Source organism: Lactuca sativa, chromosome 4, assembly GCF_002870075.4.
Source record: "Lactuca sativa cultivar Salinas chromosome 4, Lsat_Salinas_v11, whole genome shotgun sequence".
NCBI lineage: Eukaryota > Viridiplantae > Streptophyta > Magnoliopsida > Asterales > Asteraceae > Lactuca > Lactuca sativa.
Window position 1 is genome coordinate 167,603,872 of NC_056626.2, and position 8,428 is coordinate 167,612,299.

Below are 8,428 nucleotides of genomic sequence, written 5' to 3' on the forward strand. Positions count from 1 at the left end.
TTCCATTGCAATCAGAGGGGCCACAAAAGGGCCAATTGCCCGAGATTGACAGCAACGACAACAGCAGTGCCAGCGGCAACGCCGGTCTCAGCGACGGCGCGGGTTACGGATGGACGGAAGGTCAAGACAGAGGTTCCAGTGGTGTAGAGCCGAGCATTTCAGCTGACAGCCGAGGAGGCACGCGCTGCACCTGATGTGGTGACGGGTATGATTCTTTCCCTCTAATCTTCTTTTTGTTGTGATTGTGTTATTGATATGTGCTCTGTTTAGGATCGTTCCATGTGAACAACATCCCGGTTTTGGTATTGTTTGACTTGGGCGCTACCTAGTCATTTGTGTCTCTTGCGCTTAGCAAGGGATTTTCCGAGTCTTCGGGCATGTTGGATTGCCCTCTAGAGGTAGAGATTGCAGACGACCATTAGGTGCGGGCATCGACGGTATTTCGAGATTGTGTACTGAGGTTATTTGAGGAGTGCTACCCGGTAGACTTGGTTCCCATTCCATTGAGTGGGAACAAGGTGATTATAGGCATGGATTGGCTCAGACCTAATGGGGCAGTGATCGACTGCGCGCAGCAGTTGGTGCGGGTCAGGATCCCAAGTGGGGGAGAGCTGGTGATTCAGGGCGAGAGGCCACAACGAGGACTAGCTTTATGTTCAGCAGCGAGAGCTAGGCACTACCTCCAGCAGGGTTGCGCAGGTTATGTCGCGTATGTTTTGGATACCCGGGAAACGGGTAGGGCGACGGTGGACGATGTACCTGTGGTACGAGAGTTTACAGACGTATTCCCCGAGGAGTTGTCGGGGATACCTCTGGAACGACAGGTGGAATTAAGGATCGACCTGGTCCCTGGTGCGGCTCCGATAGCCAAGGCACCCTATCGGTTGGCTCCTCATGTGATGCAGGAGTTGTCTACACAGCTGCAGGAGCTGTTAGACAAGGGTTTCATTAGACCGAGCAGTTCACCCTGGGGAGCCCCGATTCTGTTTGTGAGGAAGAAGGACGGGTCGCATCGGATGTGTATAGATTATCGGGAGCTGAACAAGGTAACAATGAAGAACCGCTACCTACTCCCGAGGATTGATGACCTCTTTGGCTAGCTTCAGGGAGCATCTTGGTTCTCCAAGATTGATTTGCATTCAGGGTATCAACAGATGAGGGTCAGAGAGGAGGATGTGCAGAAGACCGCGTTTCGGACGCGTTATGGTCATTATGAGTTTGTGGTGATGCCTTTTGGGCTCACCAATGCTCCTGCCGCGTTCATGGATATCATGAACCGCGTGTGTAGACCGATGTTGGATCGGTCTGTGATAGTATTTATTGATGACATCTTGGTTTATTCCAAGACGCGGGAGCAGCATGAGGAGCATCTGCGGGAGGTTCTGGAGACTTTGAGGAGGGAGAAATTGTATGCTAAGTTCTCCAAGTGTGACTTCTGGTTGCGCGAGGTGCAGTTTCTTAGGCACCTTGTCAACTAGAACGGGATTTCGTTAGATCCGGCCAAGGTAGAGGCCATGAAGAATTAGGAGGTTCCGAGGTCTCCATCTGAGATTCGGAGCTTCTTAGGTTTGGCAGGCTACTATCGGAGATTCATTCAGGACTTCTCCAAGATAGTAGTTCCGCTTACCCGACTGACTAAGAAGTTGGTGGTGTATCGTTGGGGGCTTGAGCAGCAGGCCTCATTTGAGACGCTGAGACAGAGATTGTGCGAGGTGCCAATCTTAGCCCTGCCAGAGGGCATGGAGGGTTTTTTTGTGTACTGCGATGCATCCATCGCAGGTTTGGGAGCGGTATTGATGCAGAGAGGGCATGTCATCGCCTACGTGTCGAGGCAGCTGAAGCCTCACGAGGCAAACTACCCGACGCATGATTTGGAGCTAGGGGCTGTTGTGTTTACCCTCAAGATTTGGCGTCATTACCTCTATGGGGTTCGTTGTACGATTTACACGGACCACAAGAGTTTGAGGTATCTCATGGACTAGCCAAATCTAAATATGAGGCAGCATCGGTGGCTTGATATGGTGAAGGATTATGATTGTGAGATCCTCTACCATCCGGGGAAGGCCAATGTCGTGGCCGATGCACTTAGCCGCAAGGCAGAACCGATCAGGGATATCTGTCTAAGGATGACAGTGATGAATCCGCTTCTGGAGCGGATCCGAGAGGCTCAGCAGGAGGCCATGAAGGAGGAACATTGGAAGAGTGAGCGGATTGTGGGGCAGGTTTCCTCTTTCGATTATGATAGTCGGGGTTTATTGACTCTTCACCATAGGGTGTGGGTCCCTTATCATGGAGGAGTGCGCCAGGTCCTGATGGAGGAGGCGCACAAATCCCGATTCTCCATTCATCCCGGCACGATGAAGATGTATAGGGATCTTCGTCTGGACTATTGGTGGCCCTGCATGAAGCGGGATGTGGCATGGTACGTGGAGCGGTGCTTGACCTGTAGGAAGGTCAAGGCCGAGCATCAAAGACCACATGGAAAGATGCAGCCGTTGGATATCCCGCTGTGGAAATGGGAGGATATTACGAAACTTCCCAGGACCGTGTGTGGGATGGATTCGATATGTGTCATCGTGGATCGATTAACCAAGAGCGCCCACTTTATTCCGATTCAGGAGAGCATCTTGGCCGAGAAATTGGCCGATATCTATATCAGGGAGGTGGTGGCGCGGCACAGAGTGCCAGTTTCAGTGATTTCGGATAGAGACGTGCGGTTTACTTCCAGGTTTTGGAAGAGGTTTCATGATGAGCTGGGTACTTGTCTGCATTTTAGCACCGCCTTTCACCCGCAGACGGATGGCCAGAGCGAGCGGACCATCCAGACTCTGGAGGATATGCCGCAGGCATGCGTTTTAGATTTCAGAGGTAGTTGGGATACCTACCTCCCGTTGGCGGAGTTCTCATATAAAAACAGCTATCATGCGAGTATCGACCGTCCTCACTTCGAGATGTTGTATGGGAGGAGGTGCAGGACCCCGATATGTTGGGGCAAGGTTGGCCAGAGAGTCATGGGGAGCACCGAAGTAGTGCTCAAGACGACAGAGAAGATTCAGCAGGTCTGGAGCAGGCTTCAGACTGCTCAGAGTCGGCAGAAAAGTTACGCCGATAAGCGTCGATCAGATCTGGAATTCCAGGTCGGGGATATGGTTCTCCTGAAGGTGTCTCCATGGAAGGGCGTCATCCGATTCAGGAAGCGGGGCAAGTTGGGCCCAAGGTATATCGGACCGTTCAGGGTTATAGCCCGGGTGGGCAAGGTGGCGTACCGGCTGTATCTGCCACCCGAACTCAGTCAGATCCATAGCACTTTCCACGTCTCTCAGCTGCGGAAGTGCCTAGTGGACAATACGGCGGTGGTACCCTTGGAGGACATTCAGGTTGATGGCAGCCTGAATTACATCGAGCGGCCTGTAGTGATCCTTGACCGGAAGTCGAAGGATCTGAGGAACAAAAGAGTAGAACTCGTGAAGGTGCAGTGGCAACACCGGAAGGGGTTGGAGTGGACTTGGGAGCTGGTGAATGAGATGATGGAGCACTACCCCGAGTTGTTTCAGGATCGAGCGGAAGACTTCGAGGACAAAGTCTAAAATAAGTGGGGGAGATTTATAGCACCTGGTTCTTGGTATGTATTTTGTTATTAAATCTTCATTTATTTTTGCGTTTTTGGCCTTGGACTCGGCGAGTCGAAGGACTGACTCGCCGAGTAGAAGAGGGATGATGCGTGGGATTTAAGTTGCGGACTCGGCGAGTCGAGTCCCGGACTCGGCGAGTAGCCGCTGTTTGGACAAAAACCCTAATCCAGGGGTTTGCACCCTATTTAAACGACCATATGCAGCCTCCTTTCTCTTTTTATGCTCCCAAACACTCCTCATAGCAAACCCTAGCCGTTTTGTGAAGATCTAAGGCCTTTTGAGTGATTCTTGTGAGTTTTGGTCTCAAGGAAGAAGGAAGAGCATAGAAGGATAAAGAGGGGACTGAAGGATTCAAGTTTGGTTCATCATTTGCAGTCTTTGGAAGGTATAAAGTTTGAACCTCACTCATTCTTTTGTTAGATCCCTCTTTGGGGTAATTTAGGGCTTTTATAAGCCATTTTTGGTGGCCAACCATGTTTGAAAACATAGTTGGGGGTTTGGGCTTCTATATCATGTCATTTTATGAGCCACAAGTCAGATCTAGGTTGCTTTTTGTACCAAGGAAGGCCCCATGCAACAAAAGAACCATTTTAGACCCTTTTAAGCTCTAATGTCCCATGCATGCACGTAAAGTTTGTTACTTTACGTGCTAGATCGAGTTTAGGGGCCTGGATCTATCATTTGGTTAAGTGTTGTACATCATAAAGCGAAGTTCTTAGTAAGGAATGTGATAGACTCGGCGAGTCCATTCCTGGACTCGGCGAGTCCAAGGGTTTTGGTCCCATATCAGTGAGGGTCATAAGGACCAGTTGAGTGTGGAAGGGTTTTAGGAGTCCCGGGGAGTAACCCAACGTTCTGGACTAAGCAAAGTGTTATGGGAATTTATGGTACTCGGCGAGTGCATGAACGGACTCGGCGAGTCCAAGACAATCTTCATGGAACTCGGCGAGTTGTTCATCAACTCGGCGAGTCGAGGATAGACCGTGTTCATAGGATGAAGAGTAACTCGACGAGTTTTTCATACAACTCGGCGAGTCGGATGTGGATTCATTCGGTGTTCATTTAGAAGGAAAACTCGTCGAGTCATCGCCTAACTCGACGAGTAGAGATAGGTATGAGGTCTGATGGAAGGATAGGGACTCGGCGAGTTGACGAGTCAACTCGGCGAGTCAGGTCAACTGGAAGTTGATTTTGACTTTGACTTTGACTTGGTCAAGGGGTAAAATGGTCATTTTATGTCACACCCCCAAACCTGAACGGCGGAAACGTTCGGGGGCGGATGACTTCATGTGGTAACGTAACAAATGAATACATAGTAAAGAAAGCAATACAACCATCATATATATAATTGAAAGTTTACATTTGTCAAAAGTTACATGTTCAAAACTCAATTACAATATGATGTCAAAATACGAGATTAAACTGGCGCCGCAGCATCCCTTCATCAAAAGCGAAATGAATACCTGAAATTACTGATTCCCTGGGACATACAAGTAATTTTGAAAGAGTAGATCAGCATTTAAGCTGGTGAATTTCATAAGTATTTAAGTGACAATGTTTGAATGAACTGAAATGTTTTATCTTCGTTTGTTTGTGGTTAGAAAATCCAATATTTTCTACTAGTATAAAAGTAGCCTTCACTCAAGACCAATGTTTGTTTCTAAAATGTATGTAAATGTAAAAGAACCAATGAATTTGAAAACCTTGTAAATCAATGCATTTTAATACCCCTTGTGAGTTTTATAACCATACTATTGACTCTGAATGCCTATACACAACGTTCTTCAGGCGTTGAAATGTTATGACGTTTGTCACCCCAAACGGTGGACTGCAGCTAACAGTCAGGGCGCGGGTTTGTCAAGCCCGTATAGATCTATACACAAACACCATGCTCCCCCTCCAAGGGATTCTGGTATATAATACAGGACTTGAAATGTGTACTCGAACTTACATGAAGTTAGTGTCTCACAAATCCGTGGTATAAAAACAGATCTACTTGTTAAAATGTTACGTTTGTTCTTGTACACGAAAGTGAACTTCTTGAAATATGTGATTCTACTACATAAGAGTTAGAAATTTGTTTCGTAAAACCATACCTATTATAGTTTCCAAAAAGCGTGTCTTGTTTGTTTAGAAACATTGAGAAAGGAATCGCTTGTTTATGAAAGTATAGATTTTTGGGTGTAGAGTCTAGGATAGACAAGAAAAATCTAAGAATAGTTTAGTTTATACATGCATTACAAGAACATTATATTTTAAAAGGTAAAATGCTATTGTGACATATGTTATATATATACATATATACATATATATATATATATATATATAAGTTCCTTTAAATGTTTATAAATCGCATGTGATTTGAATATATAACAGTATATAAAAGAATTTCTTTATGTAACGCACGATAATACTCGTGTGTTTTACTTGTAATCCCCCCCTTTGAAAGCATAATAAAGTATTTAGACTAATTAAAAAGGTTGATTTAGGGGTATGAAACTCACTTGAAAGTTTGAAGATAGCGAGATGGAAAACCGGGCAGAGTTTCGTCTCGGGAAACGGATTTTCCTCGGGATTCTCGGGAATCTCGGGAGTAAAATCGACCTTCGGGACTTGAGCCAAAAAGACCAGAGCTTCGGGTTTGAACGGACACGGAAAACGAGGCAAAGTTGAGAGAGAGAGAAGAGAAATGAACCCTTTCTTTGGAAACCCTCGCATTCTATTTATAGGAAGGTTGGTCTGCCTCGGTACGCGGGGCGTACGCTCGTACGCGCTGCGTACGCGTACGTCATGCATGACCGAAGCCTCGACTGCCTCGGTTCGGATGGGACGGGTTGTTGGGTTCTCGGGTCGGATGGGACGGGTTGCTGGGGAGGTGGGTCGGATGGGACGCCGGGTCAGATGGGACGTCTGGTCGGACGGGTCGGACGGGTCGGATGGGTCGGATTCCTCGGATATGGCGACGTGGACGATCCGAGGCCAATCCTCTCGGTTACGCGGGGCGTACAGGAGTACGCAGCGCGTACTTCGGAGGAGGATGCTGACTCCCCTTCGGATAATATCCAAATTTTGAATTAAATAAATAAATAATTTATTTAATAAACTTCAAAAATCCATATCTTCTTCATACGAGCTCCGTTTTCGATGGTCTTTATATCCTCGCGTAGGTGAGACTACGCTCTACAACTTTCGTTTAGACACCGTCGGCAAATTCCATAATTATATTTTTATTATTTATTAAAAATCCATCGTGTTTAAGGAATTTCTTAGAAAATTCATAACTTCTTTATCTGATGTCGGTTTTTGCCAGACTTTTTACCGCTGGAATACCATTGTCGAGACCTTCGATTCTCGTTTAGGTCATTCCGGCCAAAAGTCGCTCGATCTCCGATTCGAGTTTTTAGCGGTCTGTTGCTAAGCCGAACTTGGAAAAATCACATCTTCGCTATATCAAGTCGGATTTGGGCGTTCTTTTCACATACGATCATGGTTCAAAGACATTTAATCATAGAAGGAAATTAAATAGAACTATTTGTACGTTTTATTATGAAAGTAAATTTTATTACTTAGAAGCGGTTACAATACTTGACCCATTCTGGTCCTTACAAGGAGTTGAAATATCGGGTTGCCACATCATCCCCCCGTTAGAGAGAATTTCGTCCCGAAATTTAAAGTAGCAAAGATACTAGTGAACATGAAAGAGATGAGGGTACTTTTGTTTCATCTGATCTTCGCGTTCCCATGTGAATTCGGGTCCCCGCTTGGCGTTCCAGCGAACCTTCACGATGGGTATGCGACTTTGTTTTGTTTGTTTGACCTCTCGATCCATGATTTCTACTGGTTCTTCCACAAAGTTGAGGCTCTCGTTGATCTCGATCTCGTCGAGTGGAATAACAAGAGTCTCGTCGGATAGACACTTTTTCAAGTTTGAGACGTGGAAGGTTGGATGGATGTTACTAAGTTCGCGCGGTAGGTTAAGCTTGTAAGCCACAGGGCCGATCCTGGCAAGAATCTCGAAAGGCCCTATGTATCTTGGATTTAGTTTCCCACGCTTTCCAAATCGTATTAAACCCTTCCACGGTGAGACCTTTAATAAGACGTGGTCTCCTACCTGGAATTCTAAAGGTTTCCTCCTTTGGTCAGCGTAGCTTTTCTGTCGGGCTCTTGAGGCCTTCAATCGTTCACGAATCTGAACGATCTTCTCTGTTGTTTCACGTATGATCTCCGGACCTGTGAGAGTGCTTTCAGGAACTCTTCCTCTAGCTAACTGGGTATCGCCAACTTCAGTCCAGCACAGAGGGGATCTGCACTTTCGACCATAGAGGGCTTCAAACGGAGCAGCCTTTATGCTTGTATGATAACTATTGTTGTATGAAAATTCGACAAGGGGTAAATGAATATCCCATGCCTTTCCAAAGTCAATCACGCAGGCTCTCAGCATGTCTTCTAAAGTTTGTATTGTTCTCTCACTTTGTCCGTCTGTCTGTGGGTGGTAGGCTGTACTCATGCCTAGCCTAGTTCCCAGGGAACTTTGTAGTGATTGCCAGAACCTTGAAGTGAATCTACTATCTCGATCGGAGATAATGGATATCGGAACACCATGCAGTCGCACTACTTCCCTTAAGTAAGTTCTTGTAAGCTTCTCCATTTTGTCAGTCTCCTTGATGGGTAGGAAATGTGCGGATTTGGTCAATCTGTCGACAATGACCCATATGGTATCGAGTCCACTTGTCGTCTTGGGTAACTTGGTTATGAAGTCCATAGTAATCCGCTCCCATTTCCATTCCGGTATCTCT